Here is a 19,612-nt window from a genome sequence, read left to right on the forward strand (position 1 = left end):
GCCACTACTTAGATTTGCATGAGCAATTAAAAATTCTGGAACTTATCTAGTCCCACTGGATGGATTTTCTAACATATTAATAATAAAGTTGATAAAGATAATTATGATGATGGCATTTATTAAGGGTCTACTCTATGCTCTACATAGATCGCTGTTCCTTCACACAATAATCGTGATATATACTTACAGCAAAATGCCTATTACAGATGAGGAAGCTGCACTCAGAAAAGCTAAATAACTTTTCCAAGATTTCATAGCTAACAAGTATCTGAATGACTAAGATCAAATGTCTATGACCTAAAGCTTGCGTTTTTCTCCGTTTGCTATGTTATCTTTATGTGGCTAAATGTTTAGAGGCGATCAAACAAAAATTTAATATGCCATAACAAATAATTTTTATTTATAAAAGAAAAAAGGTATTCCTCATATAACTTAGTTCACAACATAACTTTTTATTTTTAATAGAATCCAAGTAGAGTAAAGCCACTATCACATTTTTGTTATGTTTTGAAATGTAATATAATGAGTACAATTTTGTTGCAGGTAAAATGCACATTGTATCAAATATATATGTGTTACGCAAGTGTGTCTTGATTAAAAAATGCTTCAGCATATTTATTATTTAAATTCTGAAATTGGAGGATGTCTGTTAAATTTGGACATTAAAGAGCATCAAAGTACTAAGTTATTTTTGCTTATATTAGCCATTGTCTAAATCCATAACTAGAAATGAACAATCTGCCAGTATTAAGGTTCTGAGGCATCTGTTTCCTAATCAAATATTCCATATTTTAGAGTTCCATCTAAGTGCATACATATTATTAGCTTTTGCCAGCAGAATAGATGCTAGATGCTTAAAGCTTTTTATTCCCCGCCCCCGCCCACGAAGTTTTTTAAATAGAAAACTTCCTTCTGTTTGACTCAAATTGCGTTTCCAGATGTCCAGTGTCAAAGGCTGGAAACGAAAGTTTTGAGTTTTGGCCTACTCTAACCAGATAGCAGGCCCGAATGGGCGAGAGCTTCCCCAGAGGGCATCCTTTTGTAGTTTTTGTTTTTTCTGGTCTCTCGTGCTAAGAAGTCCATACCCCTCTGCTGACTTATGCCATTCTGATTCCACTCTGTAAGTGGTCTAAGCCTCTTGGATTTACTCTTTAGCAATTGACTATTTTGAACCATTAAAGTGCTTGTTATAAATGCATAAATTGGGAAAGTTTATAATTATCTTCTTGCTGAGTATGATGTGTCAGGTTCTATTTGGTAACATTTGCTGTTCTCTTTTTGTTAACCACCATTATGAGATGAGAGATGGGTAAATTAGCAAAATATAGAGACATCAAGAACTTGATTTTATTTTGCTCTGCTGAATGGTTGATCTTTAACCACTACTTTATATCTTAAGAATTTTTTTGCAGGTAATTTTTATTCGGAGAATATTCTAGAAATCGAGAATTTTACTGGAAAATATTTAAAATGGTTCATATCAAAGGCGTGAATTATGATGCCAACTTGAAATACCATGTTATCAAAAATAAACCTAGAGCAACATCTCAAACTTTTATTTGTTTTTCTTAATTGTTTATGAAATTTATGAAATACACTAAATAGTTTGTTATATTACAGGAAATAAGAACAAATACACCTTGAGCACCTATTAAGGCAGTGTCTAGCACAGAGCAGGAGCAATAACAACAAAAATGGTCTCTTCGGTTCTACTATGATTACGTTGAATTATAACACATACTCTCCTTTTTCCATAGCTTATTCTAAGTTCTGCGCTTTTTATGTGGATTTTAAAACTATGGGAATCTCATGAAACAGTCTGTAAAGCTGTCTGTCTCACTAATACCTCACAGCCCTATAGTGAGGAGGTCACACAGGAGAGTCAAAGAAGACAAGAAAGACAGGATGTGAGGAAGCAGGAATAACAGTAATAAAATATTAGTATATATGCTTGAAATAACCTATTATCTGTATTCAATGTGGGAGAATATAACATAGGAAATAATGCAATGTAAGTGTAAGCACAGCTATGCACTTGGGTTCTGTTCTCAAATCTCAGACATTCCATTCCCACTAATATAAATATGCCCATATTCAGAAGGAGAGTCATAGGGCAGACTTCTAACAAGATCTGCTCATATCTTCCAAAAGCTGTATTTAATCAAGGGCAACTGTTCCTTGCTCTAAGAGTTTGTTGCACCCATTAAGTATTGTATTTGGAAAACATGAGATTGTAAAATTGCATTTCCCACATACAGTGAATAAATAATAAAGTGTGTTACTCTTTTATTATCAATTATTAAGTTCTGTACATAACCTTATAATATAGAATTCTACTTTTTAAAAAGTTACGACCTGCACTTGGTTGCTTTGAATAACGTTATCAAACCGTTTACATAAAAAGAAATATACTGCTTGTAAATTGTTCAACTTTAAGTAGTGTTCAATGGAGTGATTGAGGGGTAAATCTTAGAAGTCAGATTGCATGGCCATTTAAATCCTGGCTGTCTCCATCTGGCTGGGTACTTTATTCATCTATGTTAGTGTTACTTTATCTGTAATTATCTCATAGGTTTATTATGAGGAATAAAAGATGTGGTATATATAAAGCACTTAGAATAGAGCACAATCTCATAGCTATTAGTATTAATCAGAAAGTGAGCTCCATGGGGACAGGGATTTTTGTGTCTTATTTGTTCACTGATGTATTCCAAATACCCAAGAGAGTGATTTCCAAATAAATAAATATATCGACCAATTTAAAGAATAATTTTTAATTATACTTTTATGATAAAATATGACAATTTATATCAATTAATATCAGCAGAGAGTAGAAATAAAATTCTATTCAAACATAAAGAAAATATGCAGAGAAAATTGGAATTGGATTCACTTATTAAAAACTACTAATTTTTTATTTTTTATTTTATATCATGGTAGCTAATTAACGTAGCTTACAGAGTAGTTATTTTGGGGAATGTTCTGAGATTTCTATGTAATCTAAAACGTGTTCCATTTTCTTGTAACATTCAATGTGTGTTTGACGAGAACACATTTTCTATTTCCAGGACAGAATATTGTAAGATATATAGTATATCAAACTCACCTATGTTGTTAAACTCTTCTCATTTGTGTCTGCTTGATTTAGTATGTTTTCAAAAGACACAGCTAAGAAAAAAAAATGACACATAGTAATATAAGAAAATATGGTGAGGGAAAATGTATAACAAGTAACTTTAATAAAATACAAATTATATAGCAATATTATTTATTAGATAAAACAGAATATAAGGGGAAAATCATGGTAGGGATAAAGAGTAGTATCCCATACTGATAAGGGAAGCAGTTTGTAAGATTTTATATTAATTATAAACTTCTATGTACTTAATACTTTAGGTTTAAATATATAAAATAAAATATGACTAATTTGAAATGAGATTTTATCAGTCCAGCCTCAGTAGTGTATTTTAACATACACTACTGTATAGAAATTGACAAAATCAAGCAGACACAATCAGAAAAGTTTAACATTGGTGAGTTTGATATAATACATATCTTACAGTTTTCCATCCCACAAATTGAAAATGCTGTTCTTGTCAAAAAGACATGGAACATTACTAAAATAGAACACCTTTTAGACCATGTAGAAATCTCAGAAAAGTTCCAAAAATAACTACTCTGTAGGGTACATTAATTTACTACAATGATGTAAAAAAAAAAAAAAAAAGAAATAAAAAAAATGAAACCACAGCAAACCTTCCCTTCCCTTAATCTTGGAAACATGAGACTCTCCTAAACTACTTGAAAATAAATATATTTACATATAGAAGACAGAAGAAAAAGACAAACAAACAAATAACTATAGAGAAATTCAAAGTAAATAAAAGAGGGAAAGAAAAAGAAAAATGGCAGAAATTAAGAAATGCTCAAAAAGAAGTTCCTTAAAAAGAATAAAATAATATTAAAATTCAGGCAAGATCACTCAAGAAAATAACAACAAAGGCACATATAAATAATATTAGGAACAAAAATGAGGGTGTAATTACAAACGGAATCTAGATTTTTAAAAAGCTATAAAATCATGGTCAATAACTTGATCACTGTAAATTGGAAACTTAGATGCAATGGATTATTTTATAGATAACCATAAATTTCTAACACTACATCAAGAAGAAATAGAAAAACCAGGGTATATCAATAACCAACAAATAATTGAATTAGTAATTATAATCTCCTCCCAAAGAAGATAACATGGTCAGACACGTTTTATGGACAAGCCATAGGATGTATCTGAAGAAAAGAGATCACCTTTCTCCAGTCAAATCCTAAAGAATGCATAAATCAAGGTGAACAACACAGAAAAAGGTCACTTGCTCAATGCCCTATCATTTTCTTCTTTATCTTCCTAAAATTCAGTGTGGTGAAGTTTTAGGGGAAATAATATGAGACCTAGAATATGCTAATAAAGTGACTCCCTGTTTCCACCATGAATTCTTAAAATAAGATGCAAACATGAATGTAGCCATGCAGTATAGATCGAATAACCCATTTCTTCAATAACTCACTCTCTTTTGGAGATCTTCATTCTGAAAGATTGGAGAGGCCTGGCTTTTCCACAGGATTTCCTCTAGAAGAAAGATACCCGACTCTATAGACCAAAAGTCATCTCTGTGTCTCTGCCACAAGTTCCCAATCTTAACCATATGCCCTCCTCTCACACTTGATAGGGAAAATAGATCCACCAGAATTATCTGTGACTGCTCATCCTTCAATTTCCAATGGTACACATGAATATTTATTTATCTCTCTCTCTCTCTCTCTCTATATATATATAAGATATATAGTATATCAAACTCACCTATGTTGTTAAACTCTTCTCATTTGTGTCTGCTTGATTTAGTATGTTTAGTATGATTTAGTATGTCTCTCTCTCTCTCTCTCTCTCTCTCTATATATATATATATATATATATAGAGAGAGAGAGAGAGAGAGAGAGAGAGATAAATAAATAAATATATATATACATAGAGAGAGAGAGATAAATAAAGCAATCCTCCTGACTTGGCCTCCCAAAGTACTGGCATTATAGGCATGAGCCTCTGTGCCTGGTCAGTCACCTCAGTTTTAATATTGTTTTTCTTAAGAGATAGCTAAAAGATTTTCTTTAAAATTCATCAATATATAGACTCTGAGAATGTGATGTGTGAAAACATTGCCTGTTGAAGTAGAGATAATAGCCATAGTTTTACTGAAAATCAGCACTAGTTTGAAAGAAACACTTGAAAAAAAAGTTCTAAATGAAATTTTTAATAGGAGAGAAAAAATAATCTGTGAAAACACATAACTTTTTCAAATATTAAGAAATATTGCTGAGGTATGTTCATCAACCTGCTCCTTATGACCATGGATACTGCCAAGGAAGCATGGTTGAAGTCTCTCTTCTCCCTGTCATCATGTCTAAGTCAGAGTCTCCTAAAGAGCCCAAACAGCTGAGGAAATTCTTCATTAGAGGGTTGAGCTTTGAAACTACTGATGAGAACCTGAGGAGCCATTTTGAGCAATGGGGAATGCCACAGACTGTGTGGTAATGAGAGATCCAAACACCAAGCACGCCAGGGGCTTTGGGTTTGCCACCTATGCCACTGTGGAGGAGGTGGATGCAGCCGTGAATGCAGGACCACACAAGGTGGATGGAAAGTTGTGGAACCAAAGAGAGCTGTCTCAAGAGGAGATTCTCAAAGACCAGGTGCCCATTTAACTGTGGAAAAGATATTTGTTGGTGGTATTAAAGAAGATGCTGAAGAGCATCACCTAAGAGATGATTTTGAACAGCGTAGAAAAATTGAAGTGACTGAAATGATGACTGACTGAGGCAATGGCAAGAAAAGGGGCTTTGACTTTGTAACCATTGATGACCATGATTCAGTGGATAAGCTATCGTTCAGAAATACCATACTGTGAATGGCCACAATTGTGAAGTTAGGAAAGCCCGGTCAAAGCAGGAGATGGCTTAGTGCTTCTTCCAGCCAAAGAGGTCGAAGTGGTTCTGGAAACTTTGGTTGTGGTCGTGCAGGTGGTTTCGGTGGGAATGACAGCTTTGGTCATGGAGGGAACTTCAGTGGTCGTGGTGGCTTTGGTGGCAGCCATGGTGGTGGTGGTGGATACGGTGGCAGTGGGGATGGCTATAACGGATTTGGTAATGATGGAAGCAATTTTGGAGGTGGTGGAAAGCTACAATGATTTTGGCAATTACAACAATCAGTCTTCAAATTTTGGACCCTGATGGGAGGAAACTTTAGAGACAGAAGCTCTGGCTTCTATGACGGTGGAGGCCAATACTTTGCCAAACCACTAAACCTAGGTAGCTATGGCAGTTCCAGTAACAGCAGTAGCTATGGCAGTGGCAGAAGATTTTAATTAGGAAACAAAGCTTAGCAGGAGAGGAAAGCCAGAGAAGTGACAGGGAAGCTACAGGTTATAACATTTTTGTGAACTCAGCCAAGCACAGTGGTGGCAGGGCCTAGCTGTACAAAGAAGACATGTTTTAAATAAATACTCATGTGTATGGGCAAAAACCTCGAGGACTGTATTTGTGACTAATTGTATAACAGGTTATTTTAGTTTCTGTTCTGTGGAAAGTATAAAGCATTCCAACAAAGGTTATATATGTATATGTATACACACACACACACACATATATTTGCACCCAGGCTGTTGATTGCTAAATGTAATAGTCGAATCATGACACAGAATGAATGTCTTTTTTTTAATGTTCTGTGTACAGTTAGTCTACTCTGAAGTCATCTTGGTAAATTTCCTGAACAGTGTGAAGTTAGAATTCCTTCACAGTGATGCCAGGTTCTATTCGGAATTTACACACAACCTGCTTGGGTGGAGAAGCCATTGTCTTTAGAAACCTTGGTGTAGTTGAATTGATAGTTACTGTTGTGACCCGAAGTTTACCATTAAAAGAGATTACCCAAGCAAAATCATGGAATTAATGATTATAAAAATGATTGTTGGAACATCCTATGCAATATATCTAAATTGAATAATTGTACCAGGTAAAATTATAGATGGGAATAAAGTTTGTGTATAATCCATTATCATGTGTAATCAATAAATGATTTCATTCTCTTAAAAAAAGAAATATTGCTTTACTATGTATGATACTATGGCTTAAATCAATTTCCTAGATTACTGAGCCTAAATGATGATAATTTTCTTCTCTATCATCATTAAAATATTTACCAAGCCTTTGCTTACATAAGGCACTTAGTAAAAGTGGGCAAAGTTAGTTAGAAAGATAATCCCTGAACACATAGAATTAATTATTAAACAAAAATTTTCCAGGCTGATATAAATAATAACTAAAATGTAGTGAGCACATACCATGTGGCAGCACTGTTCTTTGCATTTAATCTTTTACAGTTATATGCTATTATACATAAAGTCTTGTTTTTCAGATGAGGGAAGATGAGGCACGAAGAGGTTAATCTAATGCCTAAAGTAAATTATTAGTAAGTGAAACATTTAGGATTCAAACTCAGAGCCCATAATCTTAACCATTATGGTATTCAGCCTCTGAAGAATCAACCTGACTTGATTAGATGTGGTTGATATTTTTAAATACTAGGTTTAAAAAATGTTTTGTGTGTGCATGTGTGAAATTTTCTACAAGAGTATTAGCTTTAAAGAGACCACACAATATTGCTGTACGTGAAGAAATAGGCAGAAACTGGAAATAGAAAATCATAAAATATGCTTTTTACTAGATGAGGATGTAAGAGTTTGGAGAAAAGTCTATATTAGTATTTTAGAATAAAGGACCTTTAAAATCGTATTAATAAATGCACTTATTTTACCGCAACAGTGAAGTTTTCCCAGATTGCTACCTATTTTAAATATAACCTTTGTATTTAATTTATACTAAATGTATTATATATATCCCCCCCCATCAGGAAGGCTTCTGATCTTTCTAAAATAGGCCATTATTTCATTTCTTTAAGAATAATTTTTTACATTTACATTATTTTTTCTATTATCCTGTGAACAATAACAACATCAAATGCTTGCAGAACCTTAATGGAATAAAAATAAAATTGAGCTATCCAGACAAAAGGCTTTTATAAATTAATCACTATCATGCTTAAAAGATCAGAAAGCAATTTTTCCAAGAACAAAAACTGCCCTGTTTCCTATCATGTGATTCACACTCTGAGCTATAAATAAAAGAGACCCAGAGAGACAGAACAAGAGAGATAATAATAAGTGAAAACACTGTTAGCTATGAAATCTGAACTGAAAGAATAAGCAATTGACTAGTGGCTCATAGGAGTTTTTTAAACTCTTAAAAAAACTCCATAGGCTTTAGTTAAATTCATTACTTAATTTGCCATAAACCACTACAGCATATTTCTGTGGATGTGTGTGTACCTGCATGAAGTCAACTATTTTATGAATATTTATCCCTATGTATAGTTTTAGTTGACTGCAATCACACTTTTGGAGGTAGGGAGAACAGAAATGAGTAAGCAGATTTATATGTATGTAAGTTACAGGAATATTCTGAGATACCAAGAATTATTCTTCTTGATTAGTTTAGTTGACTTAGAAATACAATGTTTTATTATTTCTCTCTGTGATGAAATTATACTTGCTGTCTCTCATAATCTCCATCTATCCCAACCCCTTTCTGTGATACCTTTGTATCACAGAAAATTGAGGAGACTATAAAAATTAATGTATACCTCTAGCAATATATATGATGTTTTTTTATTTTAAAATATATTAAAATGTATTACATGAAGGATCTTGGGAAGGTTAACCTGACATTCAGTGGAAAGTTGAATTGGAGTAGGGGGAGATTAGAGGGAAGAGTCTCAGGTAAAGAGCTATTGCAATGGTTCAGGAAATAAGCTGATGATGGTGTTGGTATTGGTGTTGTTGGTAAAGTTGCTTTTACATGAAAAATTGATTCTCTTCAAAGCAGAAGGATATGCATATGTAATATCAACTTAAACTGCAGCTTTGGAATGCTTCTAAAGTAAAGAGCTGTTATTTTACAGTTACATATAGGCAAAGGTGTGTAATATTAAGCATAACACAAAACTATTTTCAAATGAGGAAATGATTTTTATATAACAGCACAAGTATCACTTAGATTATAAACATTTTCTTATTTAAATAAATAATTTTTTCAAGTTTCGTTATTCAACTTTTAAATTAACATTTGTTTACTGAACATTTACCATGTGCCATGAACTAGAGTTTTCATTCACACGATAATTGTATACCTGAAAAAATGTCAGCCAATGAAAGAGAAGAAAAAGAAGCTGAAGTTACTTTTCTGAAATCCTTATTAAACTCTAATTTTTAAAAAAATTTCAGGATAGGCACATTCTTACATTGTTTCTGTCTCATTGGAAGTTGTGTGTAATGGTATTGCTGTCTATAAAAGCATATTATATGTGCATACTTTTAAAATAAATCTTGTGATTAATCCTTTGTCATGCATTAATCACCCATAATGTATCTGACTGTTAATCTTGAATCTCATAATCTATCAAATTTGCTTAGAGCGAGCAATACATATATTGTTATTTGCTCAAACAGCTTGTAAAATGAGCCCTTCTCTAAATACAGGCAAAGATCAATATTAAAATTACAAAATAACAACCATCTTAGGAAAAATTTTGGGGAATGGCAAAAGTTATTTTCTAATCCAGATTAAGAAAAATTTGAGCTGTTTAGCATTTCAGTGTCAGTAAAATGGAATATTTAGAAACATTTTACTCCACAGAAAATGTGTTTAGTCTCATTTCTCGGTTGCTTTCCAATCAATTGCATTTGCTGTAGCAGAGAAATGACTAAATATTCCTAAGAAAGTGAGATATTAAGTTAAATTTGATTCATTACATCTGATGCTCTCTTGAGAAAATATCAGCTTCCTTTCAGGTCTCTCTTTTGCTCACAGTTGAAATGATGAGGTACAAATGATCACAGAAAACTGTGGACTTTTCTAATCCAAAAGCTGAAGCAGACACTCAAATTGGGATCTTGTCAGGAGGAGGTGTGAAGGCAGGCTGTCACAATGATGGCATCACATTCTTCGGCCACTCTCATGTGAATACTAGAGAGAATAATTATTTAGTGATAAGTGCTTCTTAATTCTAACAAATTGCTAGCTCTTTCTTGGGTAGCAAATAAAACCCAGAAAATTCTGAAATGCTACAGTTATTTAACAATTTTTGAAAAGCTTTTAATATTCGTATTTCACATATCAAACACTAACTTTATGCAGAGCTCTGATCTCTAATGTTTGGAGATGCACATTGTACTTGCATGAACAACATGTGAACAAGCTACAGAAAATATTATAATGTATAAATAAGAGCAAAATATTATGTAACAAAAACTCTAATTGTCTGACTCTAATTTTTATTTGTATTCTCTATTTTATGTTCATTAAACTGGTTTTTAACATATCAGAATATTAAGAATAAATGTATGTGAACATAAGCTATCTATGTCATTACAAATAACCATAATTCTGGCTGATATTTAAATTTTTAAAAAAGAATCGGCAAATAAGATGACTGGTTTTCTATTTACACCGATATCATAACTTTGAGTTGTTTATTAATTAAAAGGTTTATAATTAACTGAAGCCATTATTAGCTAGAATTATAGTCTTTACATTCACCCCAAGAGTGACTTTTCCCAAGCAAGTTTGAACTTTAGATATTTTGCATTTGATATCAGAAGTCTGTCCTCTAATAATAAAATCCTTATGTATTTAATAAATATATGCCATCCCTCTTAAGTTAAACCTTTTGTCCCTATTTACATATATGATTAACATGCATTATTTTTCTTGTTTTATTGCTGTCATTGTCATTATTGATAATGATCTTCAATTGAATTTTAACCAAAAGACATCTACAATAGCTGTAGTATTTGTATATGTGTGGAGTTACTTCTAAGATATTTAATGAGGTGGGGTGTTGATTATTGAAGTGGGCTTTCAAGAAAGTATACTTAAGGATTAAGGTAAACTTTTCAGGAACATCAAAGAACATGACATGTAGCACCTATTGTTTTGGGGAAAATATTTCTCATGGCTGTAATATTAGGCTCATGTTGAATAATGAAAAGGTTAAGTTGTTGATGGAAGGGGACAGGGAGGTGTATAACATGACCCACTTCAAATATCATACCTGAATTGGAGAGTTACAGGAAGAAAAGTGTGGTTCACTTAAAAAGTCAAATAGAGAGGGAAAATTAGGAAAATCCCATAAAAAAAAAAGCTTCTGAGTTCCAACTTCCCATAATTTTGCCCTCACAGCCTCGAATGTCAGTTTACTTACTGTTTGGGGGTAACAAAACTATGAGAAAAGGATATTAAGTATTGTCAGTTGGTAGAGCTGGAGAAATAGTAGGAGTTAGCACCATGGAGTGGTAAGAGCACTGTGCTGGGAGTCAGATTGGGTCTACGACCATGTAGTATCGTGACTTTGCAAAAGTCACTTACACCCTCTGAGATTCAGTATCAAATGAGTGTGGTACACTAAGGGATTTCTAAGTTTAAATGGCATTCCAAGTTACAGACTTGGCCAAGTCTGAGATTTGAAGAAAATTTTTTAGAAACGTGTCAAAAATGGCACTTTCATTTTTCTCACGTAGAGACAAGTATCTCCACCCTCATTCTGCCGAGAAATGATTTACAGTGCCAGTGAACTGGCCTGTGAAATATGATTGTGAAATCATTCTGATTTTCACCTTTTCAAGGGCATTAATGATTCTGCACCCACGATGCTCATCTTAGGAGCAAGCGCTGAGGTTTGATTTGCTGCTCTATGTCATTCAGAGCACTGTTTCTCCTGTATGCAGTGTTAATTATTAATAGCATAGCCATATTTGGAATGGTGCATTAAAGGACACTAGGAAGAAAATACTGAGTGTTTGGGACAAACAGTAAGTCTGAAAACAGGAGTGGGTCTTTTTACATTTTGCCTTCTTCTGCCAGATTTATAAATATAAATATATAAAGGCATAATCAAGAAAGCAAACAGCAAAGTTTCCAAAAGATGATACTATATTTTTATTACAAAAAGGACTAATCTGAATGTATATATTAAATATAGTAGGTGAGAAGTCCACTGTATGAGCTACTACATTGGAACGATATTAATGCAGAAAAATGCATAAGGACTGAAATGCCATTGGTCTGGTTACAGATGTTTTAAATAATAAATGCTCATAGAAAGACTGATTCAACTCAATGGAAGACAATAAATAATGCTCTTGGAGTCAGCAAGGAGTTTTATATTTTTCCATGGAAGAACTCATTCTTTATCCACAATTTTATTTCCCCTCAGTGTAAGTGAAATCAAGTTTGGTCGCTGTATTATACTAGTCAGAACATGATTACTACTTGGCTTCTTTGATGCTCATCAGCATTTGGGAATGAGTATCAAACTATTTATCAAACTTGATTTGATAAATACAAGATCTTGTGAAGCTATGGTCTGTGACCTGTAGCTTACAGCGATGTTTCTAAAAGTATTCAAGTACAATCACTGTTATTTGGGCACTGTAGGAAATGCAAATTCTTGGGCCCCAGCCCAGACCTACTAATCAGAAATACTGGGGGTTGAGCCCAGTAACTTGTATATCTATATTTTATCAAGTCTTTTACACAATACTGATATGTGTTAAAGTTTGAGAACCACTGGTTCAGTAGTTCTCCACTTTTGGAACTGAAGAGTTTGTTTAAGTCTTTAAAAATGCACATAGCAATGTAATTCCAATCAAAATCCAAGAAGAATGTTCTTTATACATTGATACACTGAATCTAAAATATACATAAAATTCAGAGGACAAATAACAGCCTAGGCAAATATAAAAAGAAATCACACACACACATACACACCACACGCACACGCATACACAAATAAACGAGGCTGGATGGTTTACACTACAAGAAATGAAGACTTGTTAAAAGCAATAGTAATTAAGCCACTGTGGTAGAGGGGCAAGAATAGACAAATAGAACAGAAGAGAGACCCACACTAGGTGGTCATATAATTTATGACAAAGTTGACACAAATATGGCAGCAAAAGTTTGTTCTTTCCAGTAAGTTGTGCTGGGTTAATTAGATGTGCATGTTGGGAGAATGTTTACCTCATTCCAGGCAAACTAAAATCAATTCTAGATGGAATGTATATACTAAGATAAAAGGTAAAACAATAAATTTGAGGTGAAAACAGAAAAAAAATCTTAATGAATTTAGTGTACACAAAGATCTCTTAAATAAAACACAAAGAATGCTGACTATAAGAGAAAATAATTACTTTATTAAAATTAAGAGATTCTGTTCATCAAAACGCACTCTTAAGAGGATGGAAAGGCAAACTATATAGTGGCAGAAGGGATTTACAATACATGCATTTGACAAAAGACTTCTATCCAGTTGTATCCAGTAGTTTAAGAGCTCCCTCAAATGAATAGCAAAGAGTAAACAACTCTTTAGAAAAATGAGCAGGAGGCTTTTACAGGCGCTTCACAAAAGTTTACATCCAGTTGTATAGTAAATGTATGAAAGAGAAGGTACTCAAGTTTCTTAGACATCAGTGAAATGCAAATTAAAATTGTTATGTGACATCACTATACACCCAGTTGGACAGAGTCAAAATGAAAAGGAAAAAATATCATGTTGACTGATGATATGGAACAATCGAAACTCTTAAATTGCTGTTATCCTGCTCCTAGATATATACCCAATAAAAATGCAAACACCTGATCACCAAACAATATATTCCAGAATTTTTATAGCAGCAGTATTTGTAATATCAGCAAAGTAGAAATGCCCATCAATATAGTACGATGGATAAACAAATTGTGGGATAGCCGTTCACTGTAAAACTGTACCTCAGAAAGAACGCCAAATCTACAATTACACAGAAAACATAGATTAATCTCCCAAACATGTTGAATTTAAAAAGTGTGCAGTGTGTAATTTCATTCACATAAGTTCAAAACATGAAAAATCTATGGGAATAGCAGTTGGCAGTGGGGTTGTGGGACAGTGAGGGGGCACAGAAGCTCTTCTGAGGAATCTGTTAATCTATTAATGTTATTTTAGATCTGCTTACATGGGTGTATTCAGTTCTCCATTTTTGGAACTAATAATCTGAAAAGTTTAAGTATTTAAAAATGCACAGGGCAATGTAATTCCAATCAAAATTCAAGAACAATGTTGTAAAAGATAGACTTCTGTAAATACCTGCACTTTTCTGTTTGTGAGTTATACTTTTATTTTTAAAAGTTTCCTAGAAAATTCACAGAGAGATAGGGAAAGCTGTAATTTGAAAACAGCAATCTGGATATAGTGTATGGGAGAGATGGAGGTGGAGCTGGTTTGAGCATATTGCTTTAGGCTAAAACAAAGACAATGGTAGTTTGGTTTAAGGTAGAAACAGGGAGGTTAGAGATAAACAGATAAATTCAAATGTAGAATTATGAGATAAAACTACCAGGACCTGGTGATGGACATGAAAGGTGAAGAGACCAAAGTGGTTGATTCTGTGAATCTGCAGATTACCTTCTAAGAAACTCCTGTGACAGAGGCGAATGCACCAAGAGGTCAGCACCAGAATTCCCAGTGCTGTGTTGAAGTGGAGGAGGTGCTTCACCAGGGCAAAACTTGAGTTGAGACAGGTGCTTGTCAGATGAAGTCTTTGGCACGTTGGTCATTCCTTGCTTTTTGGTTGACTTTCCTCACTGCTCTTTTACAGTAAAACACCTTCTGCTGGTTTTCCTCCTTATCTTTCAATTGTTCTTTCTCAGTTTTACTTATTGGTTCCTCCTCTGGAATGCCCAGCACTCTGCTCTAAATATTTTTTTCTTCCTTATTTATGTGATTATTTGGGTTCATCTTCTTTTCCAAAAATGTGCAAACACAACAATGTGCAAACACACCTCTAATTCCAGACTTATGTTCAAAATCGTGTGGTTGATATCTCCTTTTAGGTATCTAATAGACATCTTAAATTTAGCATATGGGAAATGGAACATCTGGTCTTTCTTCTCAAACCCTCTTTTTGCAGCTTTCCACATGTGGTAGTGTAGACTAGAAGCTCTGAGGTCATGGTTGCCTCTTCTCTTTGTATCATACCCCACATTCTGTCTTTCAGCTCTGCCTTTAGAATATATTCTGAAATCCCACTGTTTCTCTCATTATTTATATTGCTACAGTCTCATTTGCACTATCATATTATCTCATCTGTGTTATTAAAGGAGTATCCTACTTAGTTTTTTCTCTGCTTCTTCTCAGGTCCCCTCTCCATATTATATTTGCAATACAGCAAGCCAGAATGATCTTTTTAAAATGTGAATCCAATCATTTCTTCATCAAAATACCACAGTGATTCCCCGTATACACAGAGTAAAATACAAAGTCCTTATAAGTAGGTAAAAATACAAAGTCCTTATAAGTAAAATACAAAGTCCATTATAAGGCCCACAAGAATCCATATGACCTGCCTATTAATTTCCTTTCTGGCCTTTTTTTGCTACCAGTTCGACTATTTTTCATTCTATTCTGTTCAATTTGGGAAACTTAATGTTCCTCTAACATTTTGGGCATGATCTTCACCAACCATCTGGTACAGCCTTACCTTGAATAAATTCCTGGATGGAACACTCTTTCCCTAATTTGCCCCTTTGCCAGCTCCCTCACTCTCTTCAAGTCTTTGATCAAATGTCACCTCAATCATCATCATATAAAAAAATGCCACCCATACCCAATAACACACTTCTGATACCATCTACCATGCTTTTATTTTTCTGTAGTGTGCATTGCCTTCTAATATATAATATAATTACTCAGTGTGTGTCCCCCGACCCCACTAAAAAATAAGGTCCAGGAAGGCGGGCATCTGGGGGAGCTTTGTCTAATTATTTCACTGGAACTGTCTGACCCATAGTAGATGTGCTCAATAAAAATCTAAAATTTATTTATTTATTATGTCTATTAAAAAAAATGTTTCTGCTTCTCCTGTTTCTTCATTAAAATGTAAATTTCAAGAATTTTGCTTTGCTCATCCACAGGTTCCAAATTTCTAGAAAAGTGCCTATCACATCCATAGGTAGTTTCTTAAATATTTATAGAATATATAAATATTGAACTGTTACGTGTAGGGAAACTCAGGTACACATGGAAAGTTACAGAAGGATTCTAGAATATGCTATGCTCTAGAACCACAAGTAGTTGAACATTGCTAGAGAGTCATAGTGAGAAAAGAATAATATTTGGAGATAAAAGTGGAAAAGGAGTCAGGGAGAACCCCCGAAAAACATGTAAGCCAGAATACAAGGAAGCCAGCAAAAGTTCTAGATTTTTTTCCTTGGGGAGACTATGACAAAACAATGGAGAATTTTGTGGAGGAAAGTGACACTGTCAGATTCAAGTGTTAGGAAAATATCTCTGACAGAAGAGGAGAGGACAAACTGGAAGAGTCCAGACTAAAGCCAGGTAAACTGATAAGTGGGCAGCTGCAATAATTCACTGTGAAAATTAAGAGTTGATACAAATATATGAATTTCTCTCCTATAACTCAGTGGAAAATTTAATTGCACAGGTTAAATTCCATAATAAATGAAATATATATTTATGATGATACATGGAATAATTAAAATGCTGGTGTATTTTTCTCTTCATCTTCAAGGCCGGAAACATAAATTAGAATATCACATTGTAATGTATGAAATATCATACTGATTTTTAAACTATACAAACTATGGACATCTTGAAAAAGAAACCACTACAATTTATTCAATACAACTACATAGCCTTTAATGTTTAATTTCTTACTTAAGGATCTCTTATAATCCTCTTCCCATTTTCAGTACTTCTTCTTAAGCAATTATATCTATTCTTAAAGATCATTATAAATGAGTGATTCAAATGTCTTTACCTCTACCCAAGATCTCTCCTTTAGATTCATATGCACAAGTGTCTTTATATGAAGCAATGTATTTTACAAAACATGAAATATACAATTACACGTATCTATAAGAACATAATACTGTCCTTATATGAATATATTTGACATCAGTATGCCATGTGCTTTATGCCACTTTCCTTTTCTCTGATGCATCCTTCAAAATCCTTGACATACACACTTGGATGATTCAAAAGTATCTGTGTCTCAAATGCAACATAACCAAAATTAAACTCATTATTCTATTCCCAAAACAGATCCCTTTGCAGGATTTCCTTACTCAGTGAATATGCCCACCAACCATGCAGAAATATGGACATCATCCTTGTCCCTTCTCTCTCTCTCTTATCCATTATTTCCAACATTCTTTTTTTTCCTGTATCAGAATGGAATGTTTATTATTATTTTTTTAATTTAATTTAATTTTAATTTCCAGGTTACATGTACAGGACATGCAGGTTTGTTACATAGGTAAACGTGTGCCACGGTGGTTTGATGCACCTATCAACCCATCACCTTGGTATTGAGCCCCACATGCATTAGCTACTTAGCTTGATGTTCTTCCTCCCCCTTCTCTCTGACAGGCTCCAGTGTGTGTTGTTGCCCTCCCTGTGTCCATGTGTTCTCATTCCAACATTGAGTCTTATCAATTTTACACCAAAGATGTCTTTCAAATATTCCCACTTGTTGTTATCACTGCCACCACCTTAGTCCAAGCTACCATCGTCTCTTGTCTTAATCATTCTAGCAGCCTCCTAACTAGTTTCCTCTCAGACACTCTTGTGCCTTTCTTTCCTCTCAATGTATTCTCCACATTCAAGCAAAAATGATCATTCAATATGCAGATCTCATTTTGTCAGACATATGCTTAAAATCTTTCAAAGGATTTTGATTGATTTTGGGATTAGGATCAAAGTCATTAACAAGGTCTGCATAATCTGGTCTCTGTCTAACTCTGCTCCATAAAAGTCTGCATCATTTGTCCCCTCCATAACTAACTCTTCTCCTTCTTCATAAAAATGTTATTTATCTTGTCCCATCACATGACTTTTGTACTTGCTGCTCCCTCTACCTGACCTACTCTCCTAATGCTCCTGATGCAATCATCCATACCCCAGCTCTCCTGGGTAATGACTACTAATCCTTTAGCTTTCAGTCCAACTGTCATTTTCTCAGGGAAGCCTACCCATTTCTTCAGAACACACCACATCCTTCAAGTACGTTTTAATTTAAACCCCTATCATAGTATAATTTACATTTTTCTGTTTGATTATTGGTCAATGCCTATATGCCTCCCCAGCCTGTAATCTCTGTAAGGTCAGAGAGTTTCTGTGTACAGTACTATACTGCAAGTACCCAGAATAGACCCTAGAACATTTATATGATCAGTAAATATTTGGTTGATGCAAGAACCATTTGGTTCCCCAAATGGTTCACTCCATAATGAACATCACCAAGAAGGACGAGGATGCCATTAGCTCACTAAGCCCTTGTGGGTGTCAGGCAAAACAAGGCAAAAAGTTTAAGGAATAAACATAATTGACCTCTTTTGACTTTATCTAGGTTGCCTTTGACACCCAATTGAGTGTTAGTCCTACATATTATGGCATGCAAAAAGGTATTCAATTGAGTTCTGGAAATTAGATGCCAAATCATTGGCTCAAAATCATTTTGATTTAAGTTAAACATCAGTTAAGTTATAGATTTTAATCATTTTTTTATCTTTGAGTACGTCATCTAATTTATATAACAACTACATTTAAAAATATTTAAGTCCCATGGAGCTGGGAACTAAGGGACCTGAAGAAGCCGATCCTGAGATTTTTTTACTCTTATAGAACACTTGTTTGCAGAAAGCTGAGTGTTGGTGACAGCTTAATAGATAGGGTAGCTACACAATAACCCTGCACAGGCAGTATATATTAAGATCAGCTTTGGGTCGCTGAGGATTTCTTTTTTGAAATATGAGATCTAAAATAATTTGGTTTCTAGCTGCTTGCCACCATTCTCACCCCACACTTGCCGTTTTACATATGATTACTGAGTTGACCCCAAAGGCTTTTAGGTTGAGAGGCTACAAGGTCAGTGTCCCTGCCACCTCCCAATCTCTGCCTGTACCTACCTCAGACGTGTCTTTGTACTATCCCTGCTGGACACTGCACCTTTCCATAATTATAAATGTCTGTTTTCAGTCACTTCAAAGGTTTCTCAGCACTGGGAGTCCTCCTTCAAAGCCTCTGCATTGCTGAGGAACTTCTGTCATTGACAGGAGGTCTTGCTTTGAAGTTTTTCATGCCATTTATTGATTTCCCCCTTTAAAGATGTTCAGATTAGAAAATGCTTCACCCCCTTTGAACATGTGCATATTTTTATGATGTTGAAGGGTTAATCCTTTGAAGATATTTACATTTTATAGCAACGTCCTTATATGAATAAATTTGACATCAGATATGCCACATGCTTTATGACACTTTCCTTTTCTCTGCTGGATCCTTCAAGATCAAGATCCTCTCAATTTAGTTCATTGTTGGTTCTTACATTATACTTTTGTTCCTTTTTTAATATAATGCCCAAGAACTCAGTAAATGTGATTTAAAAAAAGGGA

The sequence above is a fragment of the Rhinopithecus roxellana genome, chromosome 1, assembly GCF_007565055.1.
Source record: "Rhinopithecus roxellana isolate Shanxi Qingling chromosome 1, ASM756505v1, whole genome shotgun sequence".
In the NCBI taxonomy this organism is placed as follows: Eukaryota; Metazoa; Chordata; class Mammalia; order Primates; family Cercopithecidae; genus Rhinopithecus; species Rhinopithecus roxellana.